We start from the raw sequence: 19,737 nt of genomic DNA on the forward strand, positions 1-19,737 counted from the left end.
CTCCCAGGTTAGTTTACTGGGTGGGTGATCTGCTTTGAGAATCATAAAAGAGGGGGATGCAGTGATGAGGCTAGGTTCTGGGTAGAGTTGAGGCCTTTCAACAAACAGTAGCTTTTCCCTGGGGCTATTTTGTGAAAAAAAACTCACAGCACCCAGCCTGGAGCCATTCTCAGGGTTTCTGTTTTTCAATTGATTGTGGTGGCTGCTAGAGGGAGGGGCAGCCTCTGGCTCTGGTTACCCAGTGAGGAGATCCACTCCAATGGCTGGCGCCTGAGCTGGGTGAATTTTCCCTGGATGGAACTGAGTCTGTGAGGTCACTTCGCTGTTAAGTTCTTGTGACCTGCTAAATGACTCGTTTTATTCCAAGGCCTGAGCTGGAGCTAGCCGCTCCTCCGAGCTTTGACGGTATCCAAGATGGAGATCACCGTTGCTGGGGGGGGGAGGGGTGGCCTTCCCTCCTCTGCTCCCTGAGAAGGAGTGAGGAAGTTGGGCTTCTACTCACGCCGAGTCTTGGATCCTGGGTCGTCTCTGGTCTGCAACGTGCAGGATGAAGTTGTCTGCTCCTTGTCGGTTCTTGCTGGTGTTGAGTAGAATCCGCTCGTCCGCTGTGTCTGGCTCCTTCATCCCAGACTGTGTCTCAGGTATGCCCCCGCGGCGGTGGTCGCCGTCGCGACCCTGCCGCTGCAGCGGCAACTGCTGGCAGGCGCTCAGATGTGTCTGCTTGGCTTCCCCTCTCTTGACTAACTCTCTGTCCTGTGATGGCACACTTGGTGTGATTCTCTGGCTTGGGACTGTTCACTGGAACTCTGAAACTGTTTTCTATGCAAGAGCTTGTTCAGATTCCAGCTTCTCCTCCGCCATCTTCCCGGAACTCTAGTCCTCCTTCTTAAACTTAAGGCCTGGGCATTAACCATGAGCTTCTTTTGCTAAGTGCTAATATTGTACCAGTTAAGCCACACCTCCACTACCAGCTATTTTTGATAGTTAATTGGAGAGCAGTCTCCCATAGTTTCGCTGGGAGAGTTTAGCTGGGTACAGTATTCTTGGTTGATAGTTGTTTTTCTTTAGGGCATGGCATACATCATTCCAGGCTCTTCTTGGTTTAATTGTCGCTGCTGAGAAATCTGAAGTTTTTCTAATTGTTTTCCCTTCATAGTTGATTGATCTATTCTCCTTGACAGCTTTAAGGATCTTTTCCATGGTCTGAGTTGATCCCGTGTGGATTATAATGTGACGGTGGGATGTCCTATTCTGATCTGGTCTATTTGGAGTACTGAAAGCTTTTTGTATATGAATAGGCCTAACTTTTTCCAGGTTTGTGAAGTTCTCTGCTAGGATCCTGTTAAACAAATTTCCTAGACCATTAACTTCTGTTTCTAGGTGCTCCTCTACACCCATAATTCTCAGATTAGGACTTCTGAAGGTGCCTTTCAAATATTTCATAGATCTATCATATTTCTTGGATTTTTCTTGTATAATTGTGTTCTTTCTCCATAATATCTAGGTTGTCTTCAACCCCCGAGATTCGATTTCCTGCATGATCTAGCCTACTGTCAAGACTTTCTACTTTGTTTTTTTATTTCTTTTCCTCCTAATTGGTCAGCTTTGATGGCTTCAAATTCTTTTTGGAGCCTTGTTTTAGATCTTTTATGAACTTCTTTACTTCCTTAATTGGATGTTCAGTGTTTATTCTCAAATAACTCAGTTGATTGATTATGGTTTTTTGCAATCCTATTCCTTCTGTTGGGCTCCATTCAGCATTCGGTTGTGGTCTCCCTGAATTCTATCAGCTGTCTCCTTATGGTTTCTATAAATTTCTCTATTGATTTTTTTCTATTGTCATCCCTCTCTCGCAATTCATGTATTTCCCTTTGATTAGTTCCCTATCGTTCTCTCAATTCCTGTAATTCTCTTTGACTGTTCTCCCCCTGCTCATGCAATTCCTCTCTTTCTCTTTGTTAATTTTCAGACTGCTTAACAATTCCTGTATTTCTCTTTGACTCTTCTCAACTTGCTCACCCAATTCGTGTATTAATCTTTGCACAGCTTCCTCACAATCACCAGACTCCTGTATTAATCTTTGGTTTGCCTCCTCTCCTTCCATATCACATTCACACTGAGTCCTTTGCAGGTTTTCAATCTTTTCATTCACCATGTTTACCAAAAGTGTTTGTACACCTTTGTGGGAACTCTCCTCTGGATTATTCATTAACTGATCTGTCACCTGATTATCAAGAGTGGGAGTTGAGATACACGGACTTGCCATTTGTCTTGTGTTTTTCCAGCTTGCTCTCCCAATTTGGTATGAAAGTAACACTAATTTTGTGCTAGAACACTATTTTAAGGCAAGCATTAACTGGAGTCCTGTAGTCGCACGGTCAAAATGGCTGCAGGTACAATCTTGTTGAACAGATACAATCTATTCAACATCAACAACTATGGATTAATGGGCTAAAAACAGCAAAGAAGGATTTGGCAAGCCAGAAATTATTATGTTTAGGGATAAATGTAGGGAAAATAGGATTAGTGGGATCCAGAGAGTTTACAGGAGAGTGAATTTAACCAAGGATAATCTCAGAGAGGGAAATGGATTGGACAGATGATAGGAGAGAGATAAAAGAAAAAAAACAATAAAAAATGTAAACACATTAATTTAAATTTAAAAAGTTAAACACTTAAAAATTATGTAAGTATAAAGAAATGATATTTAGAGAAGAAAAGGATAGAGTGGGAGAAGACGAGGGATAGAAAGGAAACATGATAAACCAAAAAATAAAAATCCTTAAAATTATTTGTTTTTCCCCTTCCCCTCCACAAATTATGCCTACATCAAATACAGTGAAAGCAGTGGTTATACTGTGTGGGAGGGATATACAAAGCAACCAAGAAATAATCTTATAAATGTATTAGAGACAATCGCATGAAAGAAAAAACAAACATTTGAATACATATCTTAGGGTTCATTTCCCTAACATCACCTTATCTGACATTTTTTGCTTGACTCAGACATATATTAGATATTTCAAATAAGGGAAACCATGGGACCTGTGTTTCTTTGGGCCTGGCTTACTTCACTTAATATAATTTTTTCCAAGCCTTTCCATTTCCTAACAAATGGATCAATGTCATTCTTTCTGATGGAGGCAAAGAATTCCATTGTGTATATATACCACATTTTCTTGAATCATTCATCTACTGAGGGGCATTTGGGTTGGTTCCATATCTTAGCTATAGTAAATAGTGCTGCAATAAACATATTCATGTTGGGAGCTTTAGTGTGGTCTTGTTTGTAAACATTTGGGTAAATGGCCAAAAGTGGGACTGCTGGGTCATAGGGGAGCTCTATGTGGAGTCTTTTGAGGAACCCCCATACTATACAGGTAGAACCATTGCAACAATGAGATGTACAAGCCATTATGCCGAAAAATGAACTTTACATCTTTCGTTTGGAGGGGGAGTGGAGGGGTGGGGAGGGGGGAGGATTGGATGGGGGGTCGAGGGGAGGATGGAAAAGGATGGGAAGGGGAAACAAAGGAGGAAGCTGCAATGTTTGATAAGAAATATACTCATTATCTTGCCTATGTAATTGTAACCCCTCTGTACAGTATTTTCACAATAAAAATAAAATAAAATAAAATAAAAAAGGAAAAAAAAGAAAAACAAACTTTACAATTTAGGCAAAGGGGAGTGGGGGGCATGTAGTTGTGGAGATGGGAGGGAAGGGATGGTAGGGGGAAAACAAAGAAGGAGATAATAATGCTTGATAAGAAATGTACTCATTACCTTGCTCATATAACTTTAACCCCTCTATACAGTATTTTTACAATAAAACAAATAATAAAATTAAAAAAGTAATTAAAAATCCTTAAAAGTAGTTAATTGAGGGCTGAGAAGGTGGCTCAGTGGTAGAGTGCATGCCTTGCATGCATGAGGCCCTGGGTTCGATTCCTCAGCACCACATAAGCAAAGAGAAAAAAGCCGGAAGTGGTACTGTGTCTCAAATGGTAGAGCCCTATCCTTGAGCTGAAGAGCTGAGGGACAGTGCCCAGGCCCAGAGTTCAGGCCCCACGACCAGACCAAAAAAAAAACAAAAACAAAAGTAGTTAATTGAAAATTATATAGGTTATAAAGTAATAATACTATATTAAAGCAGTTAAGACTAAGACGCAGTGAATTGAGTAATAAATTTCTGGATTAAGTAGGTACACAATGGACGATAAGGTGTAATAATCGACAAGGGGTATACATCTGGGGATGAGCTGAACAGTAATTAAGCAACGCAAAAATGAAAGAAAGAGATAAAAAATAAGGAAAAGAATAAAATTAAGGACGAAAAGGTTAAAAAAATTAAATAAAGAAGTACACACACTTACATATACACCTAAAATAAAAATTATGAGAAAAAAGAAAAGATTAATAGAAAAAAATTTAAATTTTTTTTAAAAGTTACAAGAAAGAGTTCTTTGTGTAAGTTATATTCAATAGGTAGGTCTCATTAGGTAGATGATGAATAGAACCCCACGTGCTATTCAGGCAAGAAAAAAAATTTATGAAACTGCTGCCCCCGCCATACATCCTGGAAAAACAAGGCTGCAAAGGAAATGGTTTATGACCCACCCCTGGGCCAGAACTTATCTAGGTCAGGGACAGGAATAGGTATAGCCACACTGGATCTGAGTGTGACCTCCGGGACTGGGACCCACCTAAGGTCTGATAGGAGGCATGTGACCAGAGGTGGCCTAGGATATAAGCTAGCAGGAGGGGAAGGTGACAGCTTCCAGGTCTGCCAGTTACATAGGTAACAGATACTGGGTGGAAACTTAGCCAAGAGGAAGGGAGGTGTCCCTGTTCAGACCTTACATGCCAGCATTTTGATGATTATGAAAATGGGTAAAAATTATCTCTGGCTATTTCCTGCTTGCAAGGGACGTTGACAATAGGGGTAAAAGGCTGAAAGGTGTTCCTCTGAGAGAAGACAGCAGGTAACAGCTGTCACTTGGTGGGCATGAGTTCGTAGGTGAAGTCTGGAGAAGTCTCATGCATTGATGGGCTAAAAAAATACTAAAGAGCAAATAAATGGCAAGTGGAAGGGCTTGGGGCTGAAAACGTTGGTAGAAATGTCCCTAGCTACTTCTGACATCTGGCGACTAGGTAGAGGAGAAGTCAGGTAACACAGGCAAGAATATAAATTTCTATCCAGTTGAAAGGTAGACAGGTACAGACATTAGACAGGCAGCCTTCTTACTTCTATTGACCTCCTGGCTCTGGTTAAAGGGCAGGTACAAAGTGGCTGATGTGACATCATTTCCTCTTACTCTTTTCTGTGGTCCCTTGTTCCCCAGACTGGCTGAGTCTAGGTGCTTGTTGCTATGATGGTTTGTCCCAGGTGGTATTCAAGGAGGTTTGAACTCAAGGCCTGGACACTGTCCCTGAGCACTTCTGCTCAAGACTATTGCTTTACCACATTGAGTTACAGTACCACTTCCAGTGTTTGGTTTGTTAGAAATAAGCGTCTTGATCCTTGTTTCTAGACTGGCTCTATGCAAGTTACTTGGGAGATGGAGTGTTAGGGATTTTTCAGCCTGGGATGGCTTTGAACTGCAATCTTTGCCACTGAAGCCCTTTATTATTTTCAATTAAAGCAACAAGGAGATCAAGTAGAACAAGTAGAGTTTACCTGGTTCTTATCAAGAATTGACCAACAAATATTCTGAAAAGACAAAACTCATTAAATGTGATGAGAATTTTAGCACAGATATAGTATTGATTTCTTTATGGTACCCCTACCAGTGCTTAAGTTAACCAAAGTTACAGAAAAAGCCTTAGCTTTTACAAATCAAAAGCAAAATTTCACCAGCTAATCAGCTGCATGTGATGGAGCCAAGGAAGACTCCAGTCTACTTTTACCATGGTGGAGGTAGGATGGTATACACAGGAGTGAGGGCTGTCTTCCAGGTTGGAAGAGATGGACTGGATCTGGACTGCATATAGACTGGCTAGCACTGAACTACGAAACCAAACTGAACAAACTTCAGGAATCTCAGATGATTTAAGCCAAATAACTTGGTTGCAATGCCAGATAACAAGTTTACACAGACACAGACATAGACACATAGGAATATACACACAGAATCAAGTTGAGGTCAGGGCAAAATCGAGTTGGTGCAAAATAGCAGCTGAGCTCCCAAGATGCCAAGATGGTGCATCTGCTACACGGTCAATACTAGAGAGAGCTAAAGATATTTTTTGGGGTCAGGTCATGGGGCCTGAACTCTGGGTCTGGGTGCTGTCCCTCAGTGCTTCAGCTCATGGCTAGCGCTCTACAACTTGGGCGACAGCACCACTTCTGGCTTTTTTCTTTTTTCTATGTGGTGCTAAGGAATTGAACCCAGGGCCTCATGCATGCAAGGCAAACACTCTACCAGTATGCCACCTTCCCAACCCGAGAGCTAAAGATTTTGAATGTGAGGGTGCATTGCTTCCAGAACACATGGATCTTCAGGTTCCACCCATAGTACAAAGGAAGAGGAGGGGTCCTGCAGGGGAGGAAGCCTTGCAGGAGAGGCCACAGGAATGGTCTCACACGGGAGGCCCCAAAGGAGGGATTACCTTGCAGGGGAGGTAGCAATAGAGGGGGTGCCTCATGGCGGAGGCTGCCAAACAGAGGGGTCTTGCTGGGGGGACCACAAATGGAGGGTGCACCTTGTTTGGGAGGCTGCAAAAGAGGGAATGGCCTCACAGGAGAGGCCACAAATCGGGGTATACCTAACTGGGGAGGACGCAAATACTGTGACTCATGGGGGAGGCTGCAAAAGTGGGTGTAGTAGTAAGCTTGGTGGAAAGTTAAGAGTCAGATGAGAATAAACCCTTAACCCGCCATGTGGCCAAGATGGCGAACTCAAGATTGTGAATTTCTGAAAAACCACAAAGACAACCTAAACAAATGGAAACTCTGACAATTTTCAAACGTAGAATGGCTAGCCTTTGAGAGGGAACCTCGAGGGGGTGTCCTGGGACCCAGCCTATATTGCATTTTTCAGGGCACAAGCAAAAATGTTGTAGAAAAGAGAAAGGGAGAAATAAGGAAAGTTAGACATGATTGGCAGAGAGAGAGCAAAGAAAGGCTGAAAGTAAACAGACTTCTGACCATTTACTATTGCAGTGGCAAAAAAAAAAACTGTCTATATCTGAGAACGGCATAAAAATTAGGCTCTCTGGCTTTCCAGAGAGCACAGGAAGCATTTCAAAGGGGTTTCACAGCTCAGCTTGATTCGCAGCACCCCATTAAATGTATAGGAGAATCAGTCTGGTGATTGAAGGAGAGCTGACCAGGCAGAAGTGGCGTCCCAACTTCCCCCCCAAACCCTGTAGAGATAAATGGCCAAGTCCCTGACCAAATGTTCTTGATTTCAGAGGTGACTGGCCTTTCAGCTAAAAGCCATAAGAGCTCTCTGGCAAGGTGCCACATCTGGACAGAGATTGACCAACAGAAAACTGTAGAGAGTACTTTCAGTCATGAGAGTAGAGAAGTGGTATGGGTGTGGATGTGAAGGCCAGCAAGGTATTGGTGAAAAGTCTCGCATGATATCTCTAGGAAGTTTGGTTCACAGAAAAGGGGTAGTTAGGAAATTCTAACATTCACAACTCAAAATCCCCATCCGAGACACAGAACAATATGTAAGGCATATTAAATAGGTAGGTTTCCTTAGGCAGCCAATGAAGAGAACACCACGTGCTATTCAGGCAGGAAAAGAAATTTATTTACTGAACTTCTGCCCCTGCCATGTATAATTGAGAAGCATAGCTGAAACTGAAAGGGGGGATGGCCACCGCTGAGTGAGAATTTATCTAAGCCAGGATCTGGAACAGGTGTGGCAACACTGGATCCGGATGTGACCTCAGGGTCTGGGACCCTCCTAAGGTCAGATGGGAGGCATGTGACTAGACGTGGCCCAGGATGTGACCTAGATGAGGGGAAGGTGACTGCTTCCAGGTCTACTAGTTACTTAGGTAACAGATGCTGGGCAGAAACTTAGCCAAGAGGGAGAGAGGTGTCCCTGTTCAGACCTTAAACATTCATTTTTTTTCTTGGGGGGTGGATGGGAAGATCCTGTTTCTCCCCTGTGTTCATAAGCAGTCACTGGGTGGAGTCTCTGGTCTGCTTTTGGTTTTTTTTTTTTTTAATTGTGAAAATATCGTACAGAGGAGTTACAATTACATGGGCAACGTAATGAGTACATTTCTTATCAAGCATTGTTGCCTCCTCCTTTGTTTCCCCTTCCTATCCCTTCCCATCTCATTTCTCCCCCACACCCTCCCCCCAACCGGGCCAAAGTTGTAAAGTTTTTTTTCCACATAACGACTTGTACATCTCATGTTGCAATGGGTCCAACTGTATCCCTATTTAAATGGTTTGTTTTTGCCCTTCCCCTCCACAAATTATACCAATATCAAACATAGTGAAAGCAGTGGTTATACCATGGGGGAGGGACCGACAAATCAACAAAGAAATCATTTTAAAAATGTGCTACAATCTCAAGAAAGAAAAAAAAAACATTTAAATCCTTACCTTGGAGTCCATTTAGCCTAATATCAGCTACTGTGACTGTTTATGCTTAGCTCAGACATATACTAGACTCTACATATATATTTGAAGGTATTTGATGTATGATAAACCATCAACATAAAATATACAGTGATTTTGATAAAAAATAAAAATGACTCAGAAAAAATTATAAATGCAAAAACACTCTTCACAGAATCAAACTCTCAGACATATTTCATAACTTTGGAAAGGATAAAGTGGCTGAAGTTAGTATAAATTCAGAAGTATGACAATTCTCAAAGACATAAAAAGATATTCATATATTTCATTATATAACCCAAAGCAGAAAGCAAATGTTGTTGTGATGATTTTTTATAACACAGTCTCGCAGGTGCTGGGAAGGTGGATTAGTAGTAGAGTGCTTGCCTTGCATGCTTGAGGCCCTAGGTTTCATTTCTCAGCACTACATAAGCAGAAAAAGATGGAAGTGGTGTTGTGGCTCAAGTGTTAGCACTAGACTTGACCTAAGGGACAGCACCTAGGACCCAGAGTTCAAGACCCATTACCACAATATCAAATACAAGAAACTAAACACTCTCTCACTTTTGTGGCCTCAACTCTGTAATACTGCTGCATCAGCATAGGGCTAAGATTTTAGCTGTGGACACATATCAACACTCTAGATTCAGAGTCTACTTGAGAAAATTTTTAATCAATATTTTGTTCTTAATTTTGCTCATTGTAAATTCATAAGCAACTATAAAAAATGGTTTGGCCTTCCCAGTAACATTCTCAAAGTACTTCCTAATGATGATTTACAAAATGTTGTATTATATTACAACAAGTAAAACAATGCTACAAATAAAGAATACCAATAATTAAACATTAATGATTAATAAAATTAAAACCAAAACAATTACCAGTGTTTTCAGAATTCAATGTGTACTACATATTAAATTTTACATTTGTTTTTTGTCGCTCATGGGGCTTGATCTCTGGGCTTGGGCGCTGTCCTTCAATTCTTCAGCTCAAGGTGAGCGCTCTTCCGCTTGAGCCACAGTGCCACTTCTGGTTTTCGCTTTGAACCGTGATCCTCAGATCTCAGCCTCCTGAGTAGCTAGGATTATAAGCATGAGGCATCAGCACCTGGCTTTTTATTTTACTATTTTCTCATATCCCTGTACTTTTAAAACTGGCTAATATTATGATGTTCAACAGGACTTTTATTGGCTCTGAGTAGTCTTTAAAGATTCCAACTAAGATTACTATTTATGGCTCATCTCTTTATTTGTATATGGCTTATATCATTATTTGTTCATTGCTAACATATAAAGTAATGAAGCTCTAAAGTTTTAACCGAAACTGTGTAGTTAACAAAGTCTTAACTCTTCATTCTGCTTCTTTACACAGACCTTGCAACTTCTCAGTAAAGTTTCTACAAACTCTGAAATGTACTTACTTATAGTATATGTCTGGTACCATATGTCTTAATAACTTTATAGAAAAGTTTTATGACCTTCCAAATAGTTACCGGTGTGACCAACCAGCACAAGGCTTTCAGAGTAATTTTAAAAGTAGAAGAAAATTTACTTCATGGGTGCCTGTTTTATCATCTCTTACTCATAAAGCATTTTGGAGTGATTATATGTAAATTTATTTTGTTTTTGGATTCTTAAAAGACAGTAAGTGATGATACTTAAAGTTTTAGTCCTTTTAAAAAGGAAACTGGAGCTGTGGGACAGAAGAAATTTGGCTCTCTTTGGACCTCACTTTATAAGCTCTGCTCTGTGCATGATAGCCCAATGTCACCAACACAGCCTGTGTTGAAGACAAAATGTGACAAAAAACAATTACCATGGGCAATAATTGCTATGCTATTATTTCTTGGACAATATGAATACTGAATTGAGAGTGCAAGAGAACGGAGAGATTTTACCTACCTTTTTGTATCGGTGAAAGAATTTTGGAAACTTTGACTCGTTTCCTTCCTCACTATGTCTTTGGGCCATGAACTTAGTGCCTTTAGTTACAATTTTTCCCAACAGTAAAATGATAATTACATTACCATTATAGCAAATTTTATCTTAAGAATTAAGATACATAACACTTGTGAAATACTTATCATAAACTTCTATGAATGAGCTTTGAGTTTAGACAGCAGTTTTTTAAAATACTAAATAGGATGCGATATGTATTACAGAAACCATTACATGTAGTGAGCAACCAGAAATAATGTTATCTATTGACTATGCTCTGCTTCCAAGGAAGCGAGCTGGGTAAGTTCTCATGCTGTAAAACAAACAGGTTATCTTATGTTTTGATAGTGTAAAAATATCAGGGGCAGAATAATGAATGAATGTTGTAGACTTAGGTGAAGTCCATATGAAAATGTGCAAAACTTGATAAAGTGAAAATGTATCCGAGCAGTATGTTGTGTTTTACATCATTTAAGTTACATTGCAAAGATAGGAAATGCCTCGAAGCATGAATTCTCTTTTTGACACCCTATCATAGGTCCTTAGAAGGATGAACGAACTCTTCCCTTATTCTTGTAGAGACATCATCAGACGAGAGGAACTGTACTTTTTGTTTGCTTCCATTTATTCTTCATTTAGAAATTTGAAGTACATAAGACTGAAAGAAACCAAGGAAAATTAAACACACAGGCTTTAGAAAGAGCAATCAACGTAAAATAAATAAAATACATTTAGTCTTGTAAAAGGTCTAACTAAATTGAGTTATATAGTCTCAAGCATAGACAGAAAATGATTTAAACAATACGTTATTGAAAATTGAAAAATGTTAGATTTGCTTAATTTTTTCCTTTCTACTACATTGAATTCATTATTGATTTTCTATAGAGATATTAAAGATGAGACTAACAAGAACCTTGATTAAAAATGGACAAAAGTTCTGAATAGACACGCTTTCCAAAAAGCCCTGAAAATCGCCAGTGGGTTTACAAAGTTGTGTTTAATACCACTTCTATGCTGGCTTAACGCTTTGTGAACAGAAGTCTTTAGAGAAATGCAATTCAAAATTATTATGATACTACTTTACAACTATTATAACTCATCAAAAAATCAAAGGAAACAGATGTGGTGGTAAAGGCTTGTAATTCCAAGCATTTAAGAGGTTGGAGTAAGAGGATTTGAGACTAAGGCCAGTCTGGGGTACTGCACATAGTAAAAACCTGTCCTTTAAAAAAACTCAAGGTGATAATGTTGGTGAGAATATGGAGAAAAGGAAATTTTGTATACTCTTGGTCAAAATGCCGGTTAGTATTCTCATTGTAGAACATAGTACACAGTTTTCTAAAGAAATGCAAAGTTGAAATGTCATCTGACCCACCAATCATGTGATTATTTCTCTCTGGGTAACTCAGAAATATATCTGTAGTTCATTGTTATTCACATTATTCATAACAATGGCCAAGAAATAGCTTGAAGTTTAGTTTTCAACTACAGACTAACAAAGCAACTGTGGTACATGCACAAATGTATTTTTCTGTTTCATCCTTAAAATAGCAAGAAAGTTCTCCCATTAGCCACAACTTACTATGATCAGAAAGATGTATTCTAAATGAAGAAAAATGTTGTCTTCTGATCTTTGTAATACCACACACACACACACACACACACACACACACACACACACACACACACACACACACACACCAACCTCAAACTTTAAGAGAATTTTTTTTAAAAGTAAAGCAAACTGGAATTACTAGGCAATTTATGTCACAATGTAGAAAATAGTAGATATGCAGGATGACCAAGAATAGAGTTGTAATGTACAACATGATGTTAAAGGGGACAAGTCTGTCCTTACATAAGAATGAAGTTAAATTAGTAGGAGATGTTCTTCCTAGTAGGAGTGGCTCTTTTAGTTGTTCTTCCTTCAGTAATGGATGAAATGAACGTAATTCTTTAAATATACCTGCCTGTGTACAGAAATAATAACAAACAATCAACAATAATAAATGCTCAACATAGAACAAAATGTCAAATTAAAATACATGAGATTTTCCTTGATATAACCTAATTATTACAAATAAGGGAAACCATGGGACCTATGTTTCTTTAAGTCTGGCTTGCTTCAATTGATATGATTTTTTCCAAGATCTTCCATTTCATTACAAATGAGATGGTGTCATTCTTTCTGGTATGTGTGTGTGTGACATTTTCTTGATCCATTCATCTACTACTAGGGGCAAATGGGTTGATTCCATATCTTAGCTATGGGAAATATACTGTGATAAACATAATTGTGCTGGTAGCTTTAGTGTGGCCTTGTTTGTGGTCACTAGGGCAAATGTCCAGAAGTGGGATTACTGGGTAATAGGAAAGCATTATTGTGTACATCAAGGATAATCTTGGTAGATGAGCAGGATAGCTCAATAGCTATGTACATATAACCGTGTAAGGTGATTCCAAGTGAAATGAACTCCAAGACATGTTTTTTGTTGTTGTTGTTTTTAATGTACTACGTGGTTTCTTTTTATCTTTTGTGTTTTCCCCACCTATGGTTTTCCCCCTGTAGTCACTGTACTTGATTTTTATACCTTGATTACTGTAAATATGTTGATCTGAACTATGGAAGGGAAAGGAAAAAGACAAAATGGTGAGACAAAGGACAAAGGGGGAACCTATGCAATAGTGACACTCACAACCAATATGTTGGAAATAATCTTGGGGTGCTGGGAGGGAAGAGGGAGAAAATAGGGGAAGGAGTAACAAGTTAGAAAAGAAATGAATTCACTACCTTACTTATGTAACTATAAGCCCTCTGTACGTTACCTTGACAATAAAATTTAAATAAAAGATAAAATAAAATACATGAGATCAGCAATACAGGATATGGGAATATGGGAATGGGGAAAATAGTGCACTATACGAGAAAACTAGAACAGCTGTGGAAAGCAGTAATTTTACTTTAACATAGGTAGTAGTAAACTAGCGTACAGATTTTCTGCCTCCTGTCAGTCACTAAAAAGGGAAAACAAATTGCACAATCAGTAAACCAATAGAGATAAAATAGAAAATTAAACAATTATGGTGAAGAAATGATTTGGACCAAAAATAACAAATTACACAATTTGGAAACAAATAACAAGCTCGTAAGTTTAAAAAATATTACCCATAATTCTATTAAATGATTTTTACATCACAATTTGTTAGAATTATAATTCAAATCACAGATTAATAGAATATCATTTAAATAATAGGTACTTATTACTGATTTCTTAATACTGAACGTTTAATATAAAATTTTAATTTTAGTAGCAATTGAAAAGAGAAAGTGAAACTAATTTTAATAATGTATTTCATTAATTGTAAAATTAAGAATCATTAGAACTTAAACAAATACTATATCATTATTTCAATAATTAATCATCATTTCATTTCTGTGAATTAATGCAATAATTCAAAGTGTATTATACACTTAACACTAATCTTAACATCAAAGAATAAATTATTGCTCACGACTCTTGGTACTAGGTGGAAGGGTTCAGCACTGTGGTAAAATTCACACCACACATCCTCCTGGCAGTTTGTGAGGGTATAACTCCTCTCGTCTAGCTTAAATTGTGGAAATTTGATTACTACATACATGTTAAATTCCTGTCTAGGTGACCTCCATATAATTATATACAATTATATATAGGAGGAGTATTTCAGATGATAATTAAAAGTCATATTCATTCATTAAAATTTTATAATTTTGTGCCAAATAAATATTTATGGAAAGGCTAAATTTTTGAGTAGATGATGGTGCATGTGTGCCTGATTATACATATTGAGGTTTATTTTATCTTCTGACATTGTTTCTATGGTTTGATTAAATTTTCCATAAAAGGTTAAGTGTATTATATTGGATATATGAAAGTAAACTGAATGTTTATTTCATTAATCCTTTAGCACTTGTCTAATCCCAAATACATATTATCCATATGTTTGCAGTAATGAAAATAACAACAGATATAAGCAAAATAAATCTGTCTAATCCCAAGTATAAATTATCCGTGTTTTTAAAGTAATGAAAGTAAGAAAAGATATAAGCAAGATAGATCAAGTCTGTAGACAGGTATTTCCCCCTTTATTTTGATAGTTGGTCCTCTGTTACACTACAGAATATTCGTGGGAAAATGTACTCCAGGCTGACCACAACTGAAGAATATTATAGTTTGATCTATCATAAGAGAAGGTAGGAAAGGGATCGTTCCTTCTAAAAGTCAGTTCTCAGGAATGTGATCTGTTTTAGGGTGTTGACTTGGAAATGAACATTTTTCACAGTCGACCTTGAAAAGCCATCTTGATAGACCATTTTTGTAAGTGGTTACAGAGGATTATTCATGGCTTTGCAAGGATGCCAGATTGCCTCTTTTTGAAACAACTAAAGAAGGAATTTAGTCAGGTATTGTTTGTATCTTTAGGGGAAAATCCCATTGACGCTAGGCCAGGGGATCACTGGGGCCCAGAGAAGCTACTACCTTGAATAGTAATGCTAGACCTCTAAAAAACAAAACAAAACAAACAAACAAAAAAACTCCAGAAAGCACAGCCAGTCAGGACTGCTCTCACATCCTACATGAAGACAGGCAGAAAACAGAAGCTGAGAGTCATTTAGCTGATAACTATTATATTTTTTATGAGTCAGACTGAAATGAAACTCTAAAGAGAGGGTCAGAATGACTAATCAGACAGATTAAAATTGGTCAAAGTTTGGAAAGTAGAATTACATGTAGAACAAATAAATCATAGAAAGCCCGTGCATGTAAGAATAAGACAGCAGACCAAATTCCAGAAATTTTCCAGACATTTTCTTAGAGGACAGGTTAATGAATTATCATGGTAATCTTTGAATTCTTAAATATTTGGTCACATGTGGGAGAAGACCAATTGCTGAAGACAAAGAAAATGTTATTACTCTGTTAGGAGGTCCAATATCACATTAGGAAAAAATGACTTGTAATAAAAAGAGACAAATAATTATTCCAGTTGAGGGTTTCATTTGTTTTGATGTAACAGCTGTTCATTTAGGTACTAGCAGTTACCATACAATTGGTCTAGACTCACAGCTGAGATGATATTGACTGCAGTATGCGCACATGAAAGAAAAGAAAATTTACAAATGTGTGATGAAATGAGCTGAGTGTGAAGTGCTCTAATAGTGATATCTGAGCTTTAGACCCAGATGAGGAGGTGGATTTTCTACTTTTATAAAAAAAACAAAAACAATTTTTAGCCTGGTGCCAGTGGCTCACAGCTGTAATCCAAGCTACTCAGGAAGCTGAGATCTGAGGACTGCTGTTCAAATCCAGCCTGGGCAGGAAAGTCCCTGAGACTATTATCTCCATTTAACAACCAGAAAACCAGAAGTGCCACTATGGCTCAAGTGGTAGAACACTCACCATGAGTTGAAGAGCTCAGGGACAGAGCCTAATCCCAGACTTCAAGCACCTTGACCAACAACAACAAAAACAAAATCCCTCTTTTCGTGGACTGCCTACATTTTTTCCTAACATTCAACAAAGAAGCCATTTTATCACCCATTCATTTAAGTCCTATCCTAGCTACTGCAAATAGAATGATTTGGTATCTTATGTCAAAAGATTCATATTTGTGGAAACAAATACCAGCAGTGGTGACCTTTTATTCCAGTCTTTGAACTTGGGACCTGAGCCCTGAACATGCTTATGCTATAGCTTTAGTGTGAGCGTTTTTATTATTTATTGGATTACTGACCATGGGGGGAATTACTGGGGCATAAGGGAGATCTATGCTTAGTCTTTTGACGAATCTCCATAATGCATTCCAGAGTGGTTGAACAAGTTTAATTTCCCACCAACAGCATAATAAAGGTCCCTATTGGCTACATTTACACCAGTAATTGCTATTGTTAGTTTTGTTGATAATGGCCATTCTATCTGGGGTGAGGTACAATCTGTCTTGTTTACTTGAAGATTTGTAGGCACCTTCTAGCTACCAGAAATGAATGAATCCATGAAACCTAAATTTCTATGAGTTTGCCTTCCTTTCTCTTAATATAATTTTTCCAAGCCTTTCATTTTCCTCAAGACTGGTGAAAAATAATCCTTTCTGATGGGTGAATTCCACTGAATTCCATTGTGTGTGTGTGTGTGTGTGTGTGTGTGTGTGTGAAAGATGACTATAGTCATGAGTTCATTTATAGACCATGAATTCATCTCTGAGCCTTCTGTTTCATCTGTAATTTTGCAATTCCATATTGAATTTTGATTGCTTTCTCTACTGAATTGAAGAATATTGTTGAGATTTTCATGGATATTGCTTTGTCAATTGTTTGGGGGCAGTATTGCAATTTTCACAATGTTAATTCTTCCATCTAGGAGCATTGAAAGACTTTCCATTTCCTTGAATCTCCTCCAATTTCCCTTCTTAGATTTTTAAAGTTTTAACAGCAGAGGTCATTCACATTTTTAGTTTAATTAATTCCTAGTATTGTTGATGTTATTTTGTTTTGTTTAATATGATATGATTTTGAGCTAATACATATGAGGTTGTTTCTTGGATTTCAGCATGGATCTTCCCATTGTTTGCAACACAGGAAACCTACTGATTCTTGTGGGTTTTATACCCTGCTATATTGCTGAAGATTGGTATCACCTTTACTAACTTGAGAGAGAAAGTTATACGGTCCTTTAAATACAGGATCATTTCATCTATAAAAAGGGATAGATTTACTTCTTCCCTATGTGGGTCCCCTTTATGTTTTTCTCTTGTCTATTGCTCTTGCTAGAAAGTCCACTACTATATTGAAGAGTAGTAGAGAGTATGACATCCTTGGCTCATTCCTAATTTTAATGATTTCATGCTTCTACCGTTAGGTACATGCTAAATATCTCTTTGTCATATACACACTCTTTATTATATTGAGGAAAGTTCCATGCATTCCTAGCTTCTCAGATCTTATAATCATAAATGGGTATTGGAATTTGCTAAAAGCTATTTCTTCATCTATGTTGATGATCATGTATTTCTTGTCCCTGCTTCTGCTGATGGTTTGTATTATTTTTATTGACAAGTATATTGAATCCAATTGTATACTAGGATCAATCCTGCTTCATCATAGCATATTTTTTGTTAGTTATTAAAATTGGTTGGTAAGAATTTTATTTAGAAATTCTGCATCAATGCTTATCAAAGAGTTGGGGTTATAGTTCTCTTTCTTTGAGGAGTCACTATATGATTTGGGGAATAGATTTTTTTTTGAATTTTTTAAATTATGCAAATATCATATAGAGCAGTTACAATTACATGGGCAAGATAATTAGTACATTTCTTATCAAGCATTGTTGCTTCCTCCTTTGTTTCCCCTTCCTACCCTTTGGGGAATAGTTTAATTCTAGCTTCAAAGAATGTGTTTGATAATTCCCTTTCCCTTTCTATTCCATTGAAGAGTTTGATCTGAGTATTGTAAGTTCTTTGCAGGCCTTAATTTCATGGTAAATCCATTGAGCCCCATATTTTTCTGGTATGGGAATTGTTTATTGACATTTCATTTTCATTACTTCTTATGCATTACTTCTTTGTTCACTTTGAGTATAGGAAATCATCAATTTCTCCAGGATACTCCAGATGATTCGCATAAGGTTTTCAAAGTGCTTTCTTTGAAGATTCTAAGTTGTCCTTATTTCTGTTGTGATGTCTCATTTTTTGTCTCCAATTTTATATATTTGGGTGAGTTCTTTTATTGTTTTTTGTTTTTTTTATTATGAAGTTGATTTACAGAGGTGGGTTACAGTTACATAAGTAATGACTACATTTTTTTTTGAACTGTGTTACACCTTTCTCATTTTCTCCTGCTTTCTCCAATCTTGACATCCCACTCCCCCAATTTTGTAAAATTCATTTCTAACATAGTGTCTACTGTATATTACTGTTGCTTTGGTTAATCTTTGCCGCACCATTTCTGTGATTTCTCTTCCCCTCCCAAAATCTGATTAATTTATGTATAAGACAAAAGGTACGGAAATCAAAAATGGTGACTACAGGGAATAAACCAAAGGGGAGAAAGTAAATAAAAATAACTAATAACAGCTCACTATAAATCATCTTGTAATCATTTCTTGGAGCTCATTTCGATAAGCATCATTTTATATGGTGATATGCATATAGCTATTGAGCTATTGTGATCTTTTCTAAGAATATCCTAGACATATTCTAGTTTTTCCAAATGAGTGAAAACATGTAGCCTATGATTCCTTTGGTCTGGCTTGTTTGACTTATTGTGTTTACTAAGTCTTTCCATTTCCTTACAAATGGGGCAATGTCATTCTTTGTGACAGAAGCATAGAATTTTGTTTAGAATATATATGACATTTTCTTGATCCATTCATCTACTGAGGAGCATTGGGGTTGGTTCCATATCTTACCTATTGTAAATAATGCTACAATGGACATAGTGGTGATGGTAGTTTTAGTTGGCTTCTTTGTGGTCATTTGGGTAAATGCCCAGAGTGGAATTGCCGGGTCATAGGGGAGCACTTTTGAGGAATGTCTGTACTTCTTTACAGAATATTTGAATAAGTTTACATTTCCCCCAATAGTGTAGTAATGTTCATTTTTGGCCACATCCCCACCAGTCCAACATCTGTTATAATTAATTTTCTTCATAACGGTCATTCTAACTGGGATGAGGTGGAATCTCAATGTTGCTTTGATTTGTCTATTGGCCATTCATTTTTCTTCTTCAGAGAGGTCTCTCTTCAAATCTTTAACAAACTTACTATTAGGATTGTTGTTTCTTTGAGGATATTTTTTTGTGGTGTTAACTTTTGGTCCTCTAAGTATATTTGAGATTAGATGCCATTGCCTGTTGCATAGCAAATAAAGATCTTCTCCCAATCTGTGAGCTTTCTAATTATCTTTCCATCTACATAATTTCTCTACTTATTCTGATTTGGTAAGAGTTTGTCAAGTCTGTTTATTCAAGGAACCAACTCTTTTGTTGATTCTATGTTTTTTTATTCTTTAGTTATTTTCAATTTATTATTTTTATTTCTTTCTGTCCACTGCTTTGAGCTTGTCCTCTTTTCAAGGAGCTTGAGGTACATAATTGAAATATTGGTTTGAGATTTCCCTAATTGCTTGATGTAGGCACTCAGAGCTATAAATTTTTCTCTAAATACTGCATTTACCGTGTCC

Source organism: Dipodomys spectabilis, unplaced genomic scaffold (assembly GCF_019054845.1).
Source record: "Dipodomys spectabilis isolate Male_0828 unplaced genomic scaffold, ASM1905484v1 ptg000408l, whole genome shotgun sequence".
In the NCBI taxonomy this organism is placed as follows: Eukaryota; Metazoa; Chordata; class Mammalia; order Rodentia; family Heteromyidae; genus Dipodomys; species Dipodomys spectabilis.